This window comes from Channa argus, chromosome 2 (assembly GCF_033026475.1).
Source record: "Channa argus isolate prfri chromosome 2, Channa argus male v1.0, whole genome shotgun sequence".
NCBI classification, from domain to species: Eukaryota; Metazoa; Chordata; class Actinopteri; order Anabantiformes; family Channidae; genus Channa; species Channa argus.
In genome coordinates, this window is record NC_090198.1 from 19,200,107 (window position 1) to 19,218,358 (window position 18,252).

At 37.0% G+C, this 18,252-nt stretch overlaps 1 long non-coding RNA gene across 1 annotated transcript; it reads right to left on the minus strand.

Moving 5' to 3' along the window:
- Positions 1-5,707: 5,707 nt before the first annotated feature.
- Positions 5,708-13,484, minus strand: LOC137108647 (uncharacterized). The gene is made up of 3 exons (XR_010912230.1): positions 13,292-13,484; positions 6,675-6,750; positions 5,708-6,540 (listed from the first exon to the last, which is right to left on the minus strand). It is a non-coding gene; the product is annotated as an uncharacterized lncRNA (long non-coding RNA).
- Between the last annotated feature and the right edge of the window lie 4,768 nt (positions 13,485-18,252).

Sequence of the window (18,252 nt, forward strand, 5' to 3'; positions counted from 1 at the left end):
GTAAAAGGCAGCCCTACTCTATATTTACTGTTGCTATAGTTTCTGAGCTCTATAGATGAGGGCTTTTTAAAGACATCAAGCATGCGTTTAACTCTGAGTGAACATACTCTGAATTGACTGAACTGACTGAGTTTCTCGTGTCAGGGTTAGTCACCCCAGAGTTCAGGTTTAACCTCAGGGTTTGTCAGACCTGCTTCCTAAAATACCCCCCAGCATTTTGTTTCTATGAAGACAGATCTTTTTTGACTTTATCATTTTATTCAGATTTTGAAATCACCAACAAAGTAACATTACTAGTAGGTTTCCGTTGAGCTCAGCAGACAAAACTATTAGCACTAAATGTGATGTTTCATGTATTTAATCATTATAGAAACTAATCATATTCTGTTCATCTTTTTATTTAACAGGGTTACAGAGTTGGTTTGCAGATACACAAAATTATTTTGGAGAGCAACAAAATCTCAGAAGATAAGTGCTGATTACACCCACACTGATGTTTGACAGGAAGGTTAGAGTTGTGAGAACTCTGCTGGCAGGGTTTTATCTCTCCAACTTATTGATATTCAACAAGAGTACTGTTGTTTTTTAGCATTGTTGTTTTCCCGATCCACAGTTGACAGCACTTAAACTACAAAACAAAAACATTAGAAATATGTTGCATAATAAATAAATCTGGAACTAGCAGCAGGTCCGTCTTGTAAAGCCATACAAAATTTCTGTTAACAGAATATGGAATAAACACTATCATTCAAATGTCTAACTAATAAGTGCCACAGTTTAAGAATCAATTATCCACAACGATGACAATCACATCCATTTTAGCTTCTAAGAGACACAGCCAAAGGATATGGTGTAAGAAATTAGCATGTCTCTGTTGTGTGGTAGGAGCGGAGACATAATTTAGGCAGTTGAGTTGATTCATTTTTGAAAGATGACTCTAGGCCCCTCAAGAGGAATGCATCCAGGGTGCATAAGTGATATCTGCTCCATGGTTAATTCAGTGCGATTTTCCAAGCACAAGGTCACTCATTGTCAGTATCTGACAGAGGCCCATTCAGAAGAATGAGATGAGCTCAGAGAGCGTTCTCATTCTGAGGCCTCTGCTCTCGACTCATAATTATCTGGATGGTGCAGGCCTGCATGACATTGTCAAGGAATACAAAGCTGTAATCTCTGCCTGGTTCTTCTGTAATGAATTAACGCCAATGGCGGTGAAACAGCAATGCATCACAGGCGCAGATAGATTTCATTTTAGAGTTATCAGCAGTTCTATCATGGGAATGGCTCCAGCAACATTGACTATTTAGAGTGGAATGACCTTTTCACCGGTAAGGTCTGTGTGTCTGGTGAATAGTCAACCTTTCATTCAAACCCACAGGACCACTGTCAAATTCTCTCAGACATGTTTAAAGGCTTTTACATTCATAGAATTATGATGAGTTTACTGCAGATCCACCTAATATGCAAAATGGGACTGTAAGCAAACAATGATTTCACCTGCAATGCAAAAAGTTTTCTATCAGCTTTGAGTAAAAACATTTTCAATACGAGCTTTGTGTTGCTACAAACAAGCACATTTATCTGATGCTGCGGTGATTTAAACTTGATAAGATTTCTTTAAATAAGAAGTCTTTAAATAGGAGTTATAATGTTGTTTCTATTAAACAAAGCTTCACACAGGACACATGCACAGTTTTGACCAAACTGATTTCAATGTACATAGTCAATATCTGAGCCACCACGCCAGCTGACTATGGATGTTGTGGCTCTAGTCTGGCTCAGTGAGTCCACTACTTTGTTAGCTATTGGATGTGTTGTCATTAAAATCTGTACTGACTAAATTCCCCAGATCATGGTAATACACTTCCTCGTTTTTTGTTTGAGTGAAATGTTCAATTATTAATAGGATGAATGCCATTAAAGTTGGCACAGACATTTATAATTCCCAGTCATCGGGAGTCAGCAGGTCAAAATCACTAATTGTCAAGTACTTTGGTTTATAGGCAAATACTGCATTTGTAGAAAAAGTGACATTCAAAAATTGCAGGTAGATCATGTTTATTTGCCCTATTTCCTTTTTGGGCTTTTCTTTCATTCATTAACTTTTTTATTTTGTAAAAGTAAACCTAAATCCAAGGCATAATAACCTGACTATCTTTTAAATTAAATCCCAAAATAATTTACATGTCTGTGCCTTCTAGAATGAGTCATAAAATTGCTTTTTTTTTTTTCTTCTTTATTTGATTGTGCCTTCCATCGAATGATCAGGAACATTTCTATGGATGGGGTTTAATTAGGTTTAGGTACAAAACAAACAGGTTTAGGAAATGGTTTTAATGTAGGTTAAAATACTCTAGTTTGTAATTTGTTGAGGCTACTGAATTGTCATGATTATTTACCCTTAAAAAGTTAAGGAACCGTAATAGTCATGTTTTTGTTCTTTTGTTGACCCATCCTGACTTCCCCACAACATATGTAATTTTTGGAAATTAGTTTAAAGCTACAATATTTAATCATTAGAAATCATTTACATTTAGTCATTTGGTAGATGGTTTTATCCAAAGCAAAAAACTAAGTCTAAGAAGACATTAAAGCAAAGTCCTATAGGAAGAAATGTTTCTGTCTCATGATACGAAACTGAACCATGGGACAGTTAGGAATTCTCTTATTTTATCTTATTTTATTTTAGAAATTGGGGAGGGTTGCGGCATAAAAACTGTGCCAAATCAACATGCGGACAATGATCCGCTGTGGCGACCCTGAATTTACGGGATAAGCCAAAAGGACAAAAAAAAAAACCTTTATATCATATAAAAGTCCATTGGAACTTGCAGAAGAGTTCTGTCTTCATAATTTTTTTGTAATATTGCAGGCGAGGTTGCCAAGCATGCACAGTTTAGCAGCTTGTTCTAGTAACATGGAACCACTAAGCAGAAGAGCTTTGTTTGGGACCTTTTGCTCTGTGGGGAAAGGACGAGCAGCCACCATTCATTGGTGGAGAGTGTGGTGTGCGGGAGGGACTGTAGGCCTGAATCAGGGAATTGTATGCAGGGTTTCAGTTGACCACTCTGTAGGCAAGAGGCAGCTTAAGCATTGAAGGCATGCAGAGAACCTGTGAGGGTAGGGTTGTAGAGACGAGGGACAAAAACTGCTCAAGATTGAGGGACTGAAGTTGTGGCAGTAAGTTATAAGTAGTGTGGGAGTATGGGAACGTATAGGGAGAAAGACAATGAGCCGAATGAAGAAGTGATTCAAAAAATGCAAAGGTGACACTGAGATATTGTCCATGGTGCAGTTCCGGGTGAGAATAAGCTCCAGGTTGCCATCTTTGTGGGTTGCAGGAGTAGGGACCAGTTTCAGATTAAAAGTGTTCAAAAGTGCAAGGACGTCAACAGCCTGAGGTTTGTCAAGGTGGATTTGTATGACACCCAGAAAGAAGAGAGGAGTGCATCTTCAGGGAAGTGATGCACCAGCATGTCAAGCTCATCCCAGTTACAGACAGGAGCTGGCTCAGGGGTCAATAGATCACAATCACATGGGTTCCAATCGTATGGGATGATATCCAAAGATTAATGAGCGGTGCTATGGAGGAAAACTTCCAGGTCCTGATAGACAAGTAGTGTGAGAAAAGGTAAAATTGGAGGAGTTGGAGTGGCCGTGGTCTGTGGGGTGATCCAGTAGCTGAACAGTTGACTAGTCTAGTGACAGCTGGAATGAATCAGCCTTGTTGACTGAAGACTGGCAGTTCCATAGTGCAAGAGAGAAAGAGGTAGGCGTGGAAGTGGTCTGCATGAGGGTAAACAAGTGAGGGAAGTGTCGTCTTCTGCATGAGTGACAAGTCCTGCATTTGCAGAGGAGAACAGGAATCTGCTGAAAGCTCAGTACAAATTACTATGTTCTCTTATGAACTATTCCGAACATATTTAGACGTACAAGGAAAAGTTTGTATTGTTCAGAGACAAATTCTCTTAGTAGGTTTAATCTAGGACCACTGTGGCCAAAATCTTAAGTGCTCATATTAGCAACTTCCAACAGTCAGTGGCTTTAAAGCTATAACAGCCTTATCCTGTTAAAGTAACAATATTCTAAAATATTGTCATCTTAAAAAAATGCAATAAAACTCTGAAGAACCACAGTTTTTTTTTTTTTTTTTTTGGCCCTAGAATCTGCCTGTGATGCTAAATTTTTTTCATAGGTCCTTGGTAAAGCACTAAATAAATACACAACAACAAAGCAAATTTAAACATCAAACCAGCTTTTAGACTAAATATAATACCGTGTTGATACAAACAACCAAAAATTACACATTTAAAATGTCAGACTGAATATTTGATTTGAAAATGCTTAAAATGTGAACAGACTATTGACAAATAACTTGGCGAGCACATATTTGGTTTACCTTTAGCTACCTTTTTCAGCTTAAATTGTGCCAAGGGGAGCTCTTATAGAAAAGGCTGAAGACCAAATAACACAAAATCTGAGCAAAATTATTAAAAACTTCATGTATTCAGCAACATATGCAGTTATAACAAATCTGTCAAAAATGTGTGAAAATTATGCTGTTTAATTTTGTGACAGACTTTTGTCAAGTGTTTTTAATTTATTTAAGCTGTGCAAGAGCCCAGCCCAAGAGTGAATCTTGACTTCCAATGACCATGGTGTGATTTGAGTTGATTCCTTTTCAGATTAATTTAAAATGTTAATTGTTCCCTGGTTTTGGAATGTAGATATTGTAAAGCATAATGTCATCTGCATACATTTGCACATGGGCAAATGACAGAGGGACAGAGGTACTTTACTTTCCTTATTGCTAATTATGACCGTGTTGTGTGAACGTTTAGGTAAAAGAGCACTGGTTTACTGTGTTCGATGACTAAATAAACAGCAAAAACATTGCCAACTTTGTCTAAATATGATATAACTTGTTAAACAAACTAAAAAACAACAGTTTTTATGTTGTTTACAAAATTCAGTTGGCATAAGTTGTTTTTATTCTGCGATCTTAGTAACACTGGGTAAAACTGAAATGGGCTTCTAGCTGGCAACATTGGAGGGGTCATCGGCCTTGAAAACTAATTCCAGTTTACCTATATTGAGAGATGTGCCAGATAAGTAATGAAAGCTAGAAATATGTCTTGATTAATTCCTTAAAACTGTTAAGAGTGAAGTTTCATAGCACTGTAAATTGCAAACTCAGAAAGTACTGTTAGTACAGGGGGAATACAGTCTGTGTTCCTTGTACCAATATCTTCTGTCAAAGTTTGTCATGAACCAGTGAAGTAGTTATTTATCATCTCTGCCATCTCATAATGAAAGTCTAGTTCTAGCCTCATGTTTTCATAGTGTCAGTTCAGTAATAGTTTAACATAGCATTTTACTGTTACCTTCTGTTTCACTGACATTGTTAAAGAATTATGCCTTAGTTTTTCTTGACATTTTTACAGCTATTATATTTTAGAAACTATTAAATGCCAGTTGATTGTGTCTTGGTTCTGATTTTAAAGCAGTTTTGATCAGATCAGATGCAGCAAGGCTGCATGTCTGATCATTAGTCCAAATTATTAACCCCCAGGCTCATCCCACACTATTTCCAAATTGTTTTAAATTGTTTTAAATATTTATTTTTGTATTTTATTATATTTACAAAAATGTGATATGCAGTTTCCACATTTTTAATAAAGTTTAGTAACCTAAAATTCCTATTCAATTGTAATTGTTCGATGTTTCATTAATGTGCAACTTTGCAGTATTGACAGGTTTCCCAGCAGTGCCATTTTAAGATGTGGACCCAGATGGGGTAGAAAACACACAAAGGCCAAGTTAGGAAGTGAGGTGTTTTGAGCAGTTAACTGCATAAAATGCAAAAGTGATTGGTGAAAAGTGTTCAATATCTCTGCAGGTGTGGACAATTCTAATAGTAAAATGCTGTGAAATATTAAAGCTGTTCATTTACACTTTGTTTTAACGTGTGTGTGCGTGTGTGTGTTGAAAGAGGATACTAGTGTCTCTGCAGCATATTAGCAGCCTTTGTGATTACTGAATAAAACACTGAACCTTATAATTCTTTCCAGGAATTACTGTTTAGTTATAGCTCATTAAAAGAACATATTGGCTCCAGTTTTTCCCCCTTTATTTTAAGCCATTAAGTCAGGTCATTTCATTATTCACAAAACATGAGAGCTTGGCTTTAAGAATGTGACAGCACTCAAGAATGTGAAATACACAGTACACTATGCCAAACTGTTTCATTAAACGCTATTATTAGACTGTTGAGTATGTGACAGCTGATTCAGCTGTTGGAGGGTCCTTGATTTTGTTGGTTTTGCGAGCCACATATGACGTTTTGGGCAGTTATTGCAACCGTAACATAAACGACAGCATTTTGATTGTAAAGAAAACAAATATTGGCTTAAAATAAGTCAACATATAACAAATCCAAAGGAGAAGATGAGGGCTGGGGTAAAGATGCTGTAGTCTGTCCACTGTCAGTCAAAATCCCAGCAGAGCCTAGCATCAGTGAACAGCAGCAAGGAACATTCTCTGTGATGATACAGTATCTTTCAAAGATTTCTCACAGCAAAACACCACCAACATTCAAGCCTTTATTTTCTATCTGAAAATATCATTATTTGAAGAAATGTGTTAAAGAGTTGATTGATTTAAATGTACTTTACTTCAATAGTGTCAGTTAAGTTGAGGTCTTCCTTTTCCTGATACTGCAGGTTAGACCTCAAGGGTTCAGCATGCTTTCTAAAAATCAAAAAGGGGATCACAAAACCTGCCATTAGGAGAGAGACGTGCATCACACAGCACACAACAAAGGCATTGATAGTGTTACAAAGTTGTACAAGATTGCAAAGTTGAAAAAAAAAAAAAAAGAGTTCAATCTCAGCTTTACAAACTGCGCCAATGTTACATGTTGCAAGACGTCAGGGTGCTTGTTGGATTGTAAGTTTTGGAAGTGACCAAGTTGCCAAATGGAGGCTCCTAAATTCAAATGTCACACTTCATTTCAGGCCCATTTGATGCCCTTGCATAACATGACATATTTACATGAAAATTATTTTGACCAATTGTCAAGACAATAATGAGCTACCTAATAATTATTATAACACACAACTACTCCAAGTTGTTTGACTTAAAACAAAATAAATGACTCACACCACTTTAAAATTTATGTTCCCAAGTAACTATTTTGCTCACATTGTAGACACATGCCACCTCCTCAGACAGAAGCACTGAGCTGGCATACCTTTACCAAGCTCCTCCAGCTTATTAACCGCCCTCCTGATGTATAATTCATATGGGAAGATGTTCAGGGGACACAACTCTGGTAATTAAGTTGTGTAAATGACAAGGTCATTAACAAAGTTTATATGGTAATGCCGTGCCCCAAAAGGAGATGGGCAGCAGGACCTGTCGTGTTGTGGATGCTGACCTCAGCAGGTTGCCCAACAGGGGCTGACGAGGCTTTCAGCATTGCATTAGTAAGGGAAATGTTAAACAGCAGTACAGAGGTATTTACATAGACAACACCTAGTCAAGGGAACTCAGACTGTGATCATGAATTTGCAGTATTTATTTTACATGGCTTATACAAGCTGAATAGCCATAAACATCTTCCTATGTTTTCCAGCTGTTTACTATACCATTTGGTCAAATGCATTCAATGAGGTGATAATAGATGGCATAATAACTTCTGTGGGATTTAACACTGCTATACTCTGACCAAATCTGAAATAAAAAAATGAAGGGATTTTGAAACGACTGACTCTTATTTTTCAATATAAAGCCAGCAAGGTTCTTTTTAATGCCAGTCTTGGTCAGAAGGACATGAGGGTGCCCACCTGGCTTTTTGTACAAACTAAATTTATTGGAGAGAAGGCACTATAGCTGTGCAGCTCAGGGTGAAACAGTGCCCCTGGATATTGATGATTAAACCCCTAATTTACAGGTCTTGTTCCCTCATTCTTTTTTTCCTTGGCACTGATGGCCTTGCTTTGACAAATCTAAAGCAACAGAGGGGCGACAGAAGAACAGATACCACAGTTAAGTGGATGTAAGTCAACCTGCCAATGAAGGGCGTCGCTTAATTGCAGCACTTGTGCGACAAATCAACATCAATGGCCCTGGAAATGTGGCCTTGAAAATCAAAGTGGCGTCATTGAATCACACCTCTAAACACAGCATTAACAAATGGGGGTTTGAGCCGTATTTAGCTTGATGCAATTTTGCCACTAATGCTTTGGAGCACACACTAGTGCTCATTTGATGCAATTTGAAGAGATTAAGATGCAGCTGATGTTCTACGAATCCATAATTCCTTTGCTAATTCCTTCCATTCAGCTGTGCTGTCTCGTGTATTTTATTGTTGTGCGTTTCAAATAAATCAAGTACTTATCGAGTATTTATGTCCAACAAACATGGAATAGTTGGGCGAGTATGAACAGTTGTGCAACCACAGCTGCAAAAAGTGGGTTCTATCCATTTTCACAATTGTTCTTTGTTAATGTCACAAAATGAGATAATAATAATGACTCACGGCTTACCTCATTTGGATGAATGAAATTCACTTTGATTACTCTGCTGCTTTGCAAAGATTTTATATTCTCTCTAAATTATCCATCATCATCATGTTTCTAATAATGAAAAAATCTACACCTTTGCTGGGTTAACTATGAATTAACACCTCTTAAATTACTGCATTATGTGAAGCAACGCATAAAGTGATATCAAAAAGTTTGAATTTGTTCCCCCTCGCTTATGGTATTTTACACAATAACTTTGTAGGTTTGTAAATCCACTATCAAACTAAACTTGACAGCCCATGAGGACTTTTAAATACTTTGAAACTTCAGAGAAATTACAAAAGAAATATTGCTTTGTTGACTCACAGATGCATTAATTGGCATAAAATTCTGTGGCACAAGCTTTGATCATGTCCATCTTTTCACACTCTTCCTGTGAATGCTAATTACTGGTATTACCGTTGTCGGATTTGATGCTAAAGCCTCCCTAATCCCAGCATCCCTTCTGACAAGCTCTACACGATTTACTCAGAGTGATACAGAGAGATAGGGTGAGATGTACGTAGAGGGAGACATAGGAGATAAATGTGTGTAAATGTGTTCATCACACACATGCGCACACACACACACGGTTTACCAGCATATTCCAAGTAAAGCAACTAAAAAAGTACGATGGCAAGGAACATATTTGATAGTTCACTTAGCTAAGACACTGACATGTGCTGGGGGGGCGGCGAAGGGGATTAATCTCTTGCCCTTTTTCCACATTAACCAATGTGCTTACCTCAACTTTTATTATAATGTTCTACAGCTTTGACCATTTTTGTTAATACTTTTTCTACATTTTTATAAATTCAGTGATTTAATGCACAACAAAATAATTGATTTTTTTTTATGCACAGTATGGCATATTCAAATATTTTTGCCCAAGTGACATAATACATTATATAATGGTAAAAGTGCAAGACTCACAAGAAAAACTTACAAAAAGTTTATCCATTTCTCAAGAAGTATTGTGTGACATTTTACAAGAACTAATACTACACAAATAAAATGATTTGTACATCTATTATCTTTAGCAAACACATTAAAAACCAACCAAATACAGGTATTAATAACTATAACACTGGGAACAGTTCAAAATTCATAGAGACCCTTTTTAACATTTTGAGCCACCCACTCTGAGGAACTCTGCACGCCTCTGCTGGTACACATTGTCTGTGGCTTAAAAAACAGTCCCAAAAATCACATCATGTGAAAGCTATGACGCTGACAAAACTTTATTTTATTCACTGTCAGAATAATTGTGTGTAGTTGTAGCACACTCCTGAGCCTGTGGCTGCAAATATCAAAATGTTTCTGCTTAAAAACCTGAGCACACTATTCATCAGATTTTACTCCTTTCTGCCTGTAGTCCTTGCGGTTTTCTAAAGAATTGAAAAGCCACATTGGTCAAGACAGCAGAGCAGAGTATTTGCTCTCTAAAGCCTGCATGCTTTTAAAGAACATGTCAATTGCATATTAATATTCCACATTATCGTCACCTGGCTGATAGCAGTTTTTTTTTTTTTTTTTTTTTATTTAGAGGTTATCCCTACAAATGTTCTGCAGTTTTTTGTTTCAACAACTGTACCTTTTTTTGTATGTTGTGATGCCATTGGAACAGTGCAAATCATTGCCATTTGATCCATACAGTCATACTCAGCATGTGCCACTTATCATCTCAGGCTTCTCCCAGTCACATGTTCTCCCATTGACCACAAATGGGTAATACCCTGCAGTTTACAACTGACAGAACACAGTTTAGTTTGTTAAATACAATATTAATGTTCACGGTAATGCAATTTATTTTTGAGTAGATTTGCCTTCACTTGTATCCGATTGTTAATGGCAACAGGTAATCCAATGCATCTCATTATGATACTTTACCTTAATTAGTAAATTTGTTACTACTTGTCAGGAGACTCGCTGAGTTAAATATATTAATATTCAAAAACATCATTCTAATTAATAAATTAAATTAGTACAATGATGTGAATTTATGTCACAGTTGTGTAGCAAGACCCAAATGTAGACACCTGGCAACAAGCTGAGGGTGAATCACACAGGGAAAAAAAAGCTTTATTAGGAAATTACTGTCACAGCAACAAAAGATGCAGAAGAATAACAAGGACAGTCAAGACTGGGGTTTAAATACACAAGGGAATAATGAGACAACAGGCAACGTTGGAGAACATGAGGGCTTGAAGGAATTAGCAGTGAAGCAGAGGACCACGCTGATTTTTATGCTGCGGACAGAAGAGAAAGACTGGAATTGCATGATGTGCAGAAACTGTTTTAATTATTTATTCACTAGTCACTGTGTAAAGGATTTTGGAGGGGTTTTGTGGGATCGGGTTTTCACCAAATATAACCATGACAAATTTGCTTTTAACATGTGGTCTGAGCAGGAAGCAATTACCACACAATTTCATGCCAAACCAGTAGAAAATTGCCCTCTGCCTTCAAATGCATAAACAGTGCCAGCTGCTGATGGTATGAATGGACGTAGCCACATGTTAAGTTGGTTTATATTCTGTGCCACTAATTAAAACCTGATAGTAGACTGTAAGGTTTGTCTTTCACATCATGTCTCTCAACACTACACTTCAGAATCGGTCATTGCTTGGCATATCAACCCATGAGTGTTTTCAAAATTGGCATTCCTGTCAAGAGTCAGTGCCTTTCACAGCCCCAACAAATAACTGTTACAAAAGTTTTTCATTTGACCTTTGTGTTTACCTCTGTTATGGGCAGGCTTTAGTTAGGGTTTGAGAATAATCATGGCCATGGTAAAGAGTGATTATTGGTACGTCTGCACTGTCTTTATTGATGCAACCATCCGACAAACCACCTCCTAACTGAACAGGTGGCAGTAAAATGTCACAGCACTGGTGCTTTTGTTCCTGACACAAAGTCAATATGTACACAGTATTCACATGAGACTCTTGTCTGTTAAAGTTATAACAGGTTTCAACAAGCAACCAATGCTGTCCTTTCCCTACACCTGGAAAGACAGAAATAAGTGTTCTAAAGGAAAAAAAAAAAAAAATTTTTTTTAAAAACTTCAAATTGTGTTGGTAGCTGGACTATAATTTTTTATTTTTTTCAACAATTTGAATTTTCATGTTTGGCTAACAAGACAACTGCACTGTACTTATGTCTAATGGGTGTTTGTGTGACAAAAGAAGGTGAAATCAGTTACTGACTGAAAGACGTACACACACTTTCAAAATATGCACATTTCATTAATATGAGAACATTTTGCACACACACACAAAAAAAAAAATTAAAAAAAAAAAAAAAAGAACTGTATGTACCTTGTTCAAATGGAAAAGGAAAGAAGTGTATTTTTTTTCTCCCAAGTATTATACAGTTTGCTTTATTTTTCTGTAGCCATACTTACAGCCCAGGGATGAGGGGAGAGTTCCCCATTTAAAAAAAAACTAAAAAAAAAAAAACAACACACCCAGACTTTGCAGTTAGAGAGTCATCCCCAAGCCTGGGATACAATGTTTCTCACTGTATTATGCTAGATATAAAGTCATCATTAGAGCTCAGAACAGAAAACACAATTTCCCTTGTAGTCAGTGTATATGTACGCATTTAAATTTAAATTGAGTTTTAACGTGAGCTTCGCAAAAGTGCAGTTCCAAATACAGATATCTTCTATTGTTAAGGATACATTTAGCACAGCCAAAGAAAATGAGTGGGAAGAAAGAACCAATGCCTTGGTCTTTATTTCTTGTGGATTCAGACAATGCCAGTGTCTGCACTTGTAAAATAATGTATGGCTGCAATTAAAAGCTTTTTTAATCTCAGCCAGCATGCATTTGACATGCATATCTAATATGAAAGTTCTAAACAGCCAGTCCTTTGGGCTTTTGGGAACGTTCGTATTGTGAGGGCCACAAGAGAGACAATGAGGGAAAGAGACTTGATGAGCTTTACTAAAAACAGAGCAGAACTCTGCAGGAGACAGTCTGTCCCCTAGTGGACGTCAGGGGCCAGTTTCACCTTCAGTCAGAGGATCTACTGTATGTTGAAGAGCTGGTCAAAGCCATTTCAACTCCACACACACACACACACACACACACACTACATAAAATTCACATTTATTACAATACAGATACTCAGTCCTGCCATACAATTAAAAATTCATGGATAAAATAAATAAAACGTAAGGGAGAGAGAGATGGCAGATGCAAGTTAGGAAAGATACACTCAAAACTGAGTTGTACCAGAAAAAAAGAAAAAAAAAAAAAAACCTTGTCAGGGTGGGCTTTTAGGGTGGAGCCAAGAGCAACGAGGCGAGAGGGGTTCGGTTAGATGAAAATAAGTTTAAAGATTTTAAACACAGGACAGGGAAAGACAAGAAACATAAACTCACTTCTATGAAAGAGGACAAAACTGGCAAATCCCAGAGGGATGAATACAAACTAGAAACAAGGAATTAACTGAGACATAACCACCAAGGAATTTAAAGAGGGCAGAAAATGACAAACTAGGAGGCGGATCGAAAGATAAACATGGGTAAAACGAGTGGTAACTTAAAAACCCGGGACAGTGAAACTAAACGAAGACAGCAGGACAACAAAAACACTAGGATGAGCAAAACATGAACTTAACATCAAAACTCACACTAAAAAAACAAATAATTTTCAAAGGTTAAGGCGACAATACAGGAAGCGACTGAGACACGGGGATCAAAAAACAAATCAAACCTCAAACCAGAGATACTGGTAACAGCGTCCAAATGAACAGGGTCAGGAGTCCAGGAATCATGAGACGGGGACCTCGGAAGGCGCCGCGTTGCAGTGATGACAGGAACAAACAAAGACGATGATCCGACCAGGAACAAGGGGAGAGCTGGGTTTAAAAAGGGCAGGGGAACAGGTGTGAAAACAATTGAGAGCGGTGATGACAAGTGGTAAAGTTGTAGAAATAAACTGGGGACAGGAAGTGGAGAAAAAGGGGGAACAAAATAAAAGTCCAGGACAGGAAGTGAATGAGAGTAACAATAAATGACAACAACAAGTCCTATAGAAAGAATTAAGTCCTTCTCAGTTGACCTGGAAAAAAAGAGCTTTTACTCATAAAGTTTTTAAACAGATTACTGTACCTCCCTTGTTTCATAATTGTGGTGATCTCTGGTGGAACTATAATAGTTTGAAAAATAAGCAGGTGCTTTGTCATTTATTTTAATGTAGATAATAAGAAAATTGCAATTCAGAAAGTGTACAGTATCCAAATGAGTTCAAGTAGAGAATTTACATATGACCCCAATGGGCTTGTTTGCAGCTTGCTCCGAATGGGTTGAGAGGAACTGCTGTACACAACGATTGCAGCATGTTGTTATTTTTTATTACAGCTCATGCACATTTACATCAATGTGTTGTCTGTCTGTACAATCCGACATTTCACTTTTCAGTGGAATTTGTCTTCCATTCAGTATTTGACATGTATTTATGGTACGTCCCGCACTGTATAAATCAAAAGTGAATGATGAAAGAATAAGAGGCCAGGGATAATATCCTGTGAATTCAGAGGTTGAGGAGAGTTGACATACTATGTAATTGGATGATAGAAGCATAGTTGTGGAGTAGGAGGGAGTAAAAGCTCAGTGTTGCTTTCAAAGATATAAGGCAAAACAAAATTTATAAATGTGGGTCAATTTTTTGCTTATTTGATATACACAATGAGACAATCTGAGAAACAGTGCAACTGAAGCATTCATGAAACATTCACCACCGTGATGTTGTTTACTCTGCTGAAGATTTAGAACCTTTAAATCTCCTCTAGGGCTGAATAATATTGTTTAATAATAATACTGGGGTCTAAAGTATCTTCTGGTGTTGTGCCCAATTTAACCAGCCACTGTTGTGTAGGTGGGGCTAAGAACGAGGACATCATTTACCTGTGGCAGAAGCAGAGCCCAAACAAAAACACACTGGATTCGATTAGCACACTTGGGAAGATGTTTTTGACTTAATCTCACAGAAATAACAACTCCACTCCATAATATCTGCTTGATGCAGTTGACTGTATCTCTGCCCGACCAGCTTCCATGTAACAAAAGTCTAAAATACTGCATTGATGATCCATTTCTGGTCCCTAGCAACTGTTGCTGCAGCTTATATGTGAACTAAAAGTTATGATGATGGACAAATGCCACGGGTTTGTTGACACAAAACCATGGTTCATTTCACCACATGGGAGATATCTTAACTGTCAGAACTGGTTCCACTTAGAAGCAAGAGACTGATGTAAACAGTTTTTTTTTTTCTTCATCCTGTCTCTCATAATTACAGTGAATAATACGCCATGAATGCTGTTAAGATAAAATGTGCAGATCTGGAGGAATCACATATATTTTACACTGTAACAGTTAATTTTTATAGCTCACAAGTCTTACTGAATATCAATACATTAAGAAAAAAATAATTATGATGGAGGCTCCCTCACTTGCATTTCATTAATCAAGGTTTCCTCTCACATTAGACCTGTCAATATTCTGTACACGTGGTGCTAAAGAAACCTCAATTATAAGCTCTCAAATACTGTCAATAAGGTCAAAGCGTGTATAAATGAAGCAAACCCTTTGGGAAGCTTTACTGTAGTAGAAATTTTAAATGAATGACGTTGATTCTGCTTCTATTCAATACTTTACTGGTGCTTTACATGTCGGCAGCTCTCACAACAATCTTAATCATTATCACAACAGTTGCTACTCACTATTAACTGTATTTAGGTATCAATCTACAGTGTATAGCCTGACGTTCGGACAGTTAATTTGTTTCTATTACGAAAATCAACGTCTGCACAAGCCATATTTGGGGGAGATCTGGTGTGTTTTTATGATGTTTGCCTCTTTTTTCCCTACTCTGTTTATAAATAAGTCTGACTGAGTTAGTGTTTTGACCTTAAATAACAGTTGTGTTGTTGTGTTGGTCCATATCTTTAGCAATGTGTCTACAATTATATCAGTAATGGCAAACACAAAGAGTTAATGTGAAAAAGAGATAACTGTGGAGCTCGATTTCATATTTGTTTTAATGATTTAGATAAATACTTTGCTCCAGCTGATGAGCTCTGTGTCTAATTATTCTGTGTGAGAGATGATTTAGCTCCGCTGACTGTTAATGCTTTCATCTTCCTCTCATTGCTCACTAACAAAGTCCTCAATCTACGGAGATCAGTTTTATTCACAAATTATTTCCCTACTCCATTCTAATTAGACGTCTTTCTTTTTTTTTTTTTTGTAAGTGCAAAATTGACCACAGTAAACTCAACCATAGTACTGCATGTTAGCCATCTGGACAGTCAGTCATGTACAAATAATGAAGTAGCTCATGTCATTAGGGGTCAGAGAAAACAGGGATGATTAAAAAACAACTTGTCAGCTGTTCAATTTGCTGTTTTATATTAAAACTGTGTGTGCCAAACTATTTTAAGCACATTAGAATACATTTAATCTTCAACCCTAATTCAAAAAAAAGTTGGGACGATCTGTAAAACATAAATAAAAACAGAATGCAATGATTTGCAAATCTCATCAACTCATTTTTTATTCAAAACAGAACATAAACAACATATCAAATGTTGAAACTGAGACATTTTACCATTTCATGTCATATCATTTCTATGTCCTCGGTCATGTTTTATTCTGCGTGTTTCTCCCTTCCTCCATATTCCCTTGCGTTTTATACCCTTAATTTCAAGTTTGCACATATACACACTGTTTCCACTCTGCTCTGTCTTTCTCTCTCTGTAATGGTAAGCAAGTTAAATGAATAAGATTTTATTATAACTTGAGGGAGGGGTGTTATTAGTTTGTGTACAACCAAACTCTCAACCTGCAGAGATACTGTAGGTGTTTGAGATGATATTGGTAGATTTCCTCAATCTACTGACTAACACACTGGAGCTGCATTCTGATCAGTGCTGCTTCCCCGCAACTAGACTGAGTTCAAACACCACTGGGAAGCATTTTTATTCATTTTGCACTAATAGGACACTTCAGGCCATTCCACTTTTAATTATGTAAGTGAAAGAGCAACAGAAGAGGAATCCCTCTTTTAGGACAAACAGTATATGGCCTAGAGCAGACAGAAGGGGTTGTTGTAGTAAAACAATTTGGAGAAACAGAATTTTAATAGCCTCTGCTTTTACACCAATTTCTTCAAAGAGGACCATTCAGATCTAGACACAGGAAGCAAACTGTAAGGATGTCATCCTCAGACAAATGCGACACAATTTGCTAAAAGATGTAACTGTAGGATTTATAGCTTAGAAAGCCACATGCATACATTATCAGCATTTTAAGCTTGTTGCCTCTTTCTTGACAGTCACACTTCTGCTCCTGCTTCCAGTCTTCACTGCCTTTTGATCTCAGTGTTCATATTCTCTCAGCTGTCACCTATCATACACAAATCCTTTAATGTGTGTGATTGCTATTATATGATTTCCTGAACCTAAAAATGAAACATTTTATGCTTTCCTGCGATAAATTAGTACAAAATGAATGTCAGAAAACAGCCAGCAACTCTGTGTATGGTAAATACTGTATATCCATAGTCAAACATATTTCAGATGCATGGCCTTGAGAAGACACAAGAACATGATATACACTTTTTTTTTACCTTTTATAGATTCAAGTTGAAGTAATAAGCACTTTTTACACTTGAACATAAACACTCCTAACTCATTTGAATGTAAGAGGCTCTTTAAAGTATCCCACTCACAGATGTGCATGTGTCTATCTGCCTATTGAAGCTATTGAAATACCCAATTAAAATGTCATAAACATCACAAAAAATTTTTGTTTTTTCTGTTTCTTTGCTTGCTTGCTTAAAATGTACTTGTTACATCCACTGTCCATGGTGCTGAAGCTGAGGCTGCCCTGGGTGTTCCCCAGTATTCACACCAATGGGCTGCATTGTTGTTTCAGATCATGGTTGCTGCCAGCATATTTCAGTCCTGGTTTGCCTATTTGACAGAGTGATGTAGATATTGCAAATGCCCCTTTGACGAAGTTTCATCATGGCATATTTTTTAAAAACATAAATTACTATTATACTTAAATTTCTCTCTGTTTGGCAGTTTAACATTTTTGTTGAAATCAGTCATTGTGCTTTGTTTTTGTATTATTGGGTTTTATATATTATAAATCTGAATTTTTCACCGTGGCTTCGAATTATTATTGCTATGGCCCTGATATACAAACACATTGTCACTGCAATCATGCTGCCATGCTGATTTTAGCTTTTAGCTCAAAATCAGCAAAGTACCTCCAAGGTACAAGCTGTCACAATCTATGTCCTAGGTCATGTTTTAATCTGCGTGTTTCTCCCTTCCTCTGTATTCCCTTGCTTTTTATACACTCTTTTTTTCAAGTTTACACATAAACAGTACACACACCTGTCTCCACTCTGCTCTGTCTTTCTCTCTGTGTTATTCACTCATTCAGCGCCTCCCATAATGTGTTTCCCTTCATTTCTACCAGGCCACATGCAGCTCATTCCCAGCATTCACAGCTAGTATAAAAACAGGCTTCTGTCAAAGAATCATCAACGTTATGCTCATTTAATGTATGAAGCTTTTTCCTATGGACTTACCTGTTTAACTGTTTGTTTGGACTCTTATTTGCCTTTTGCCTGGTCGGTATTTCACCTTTGCTTTTGCA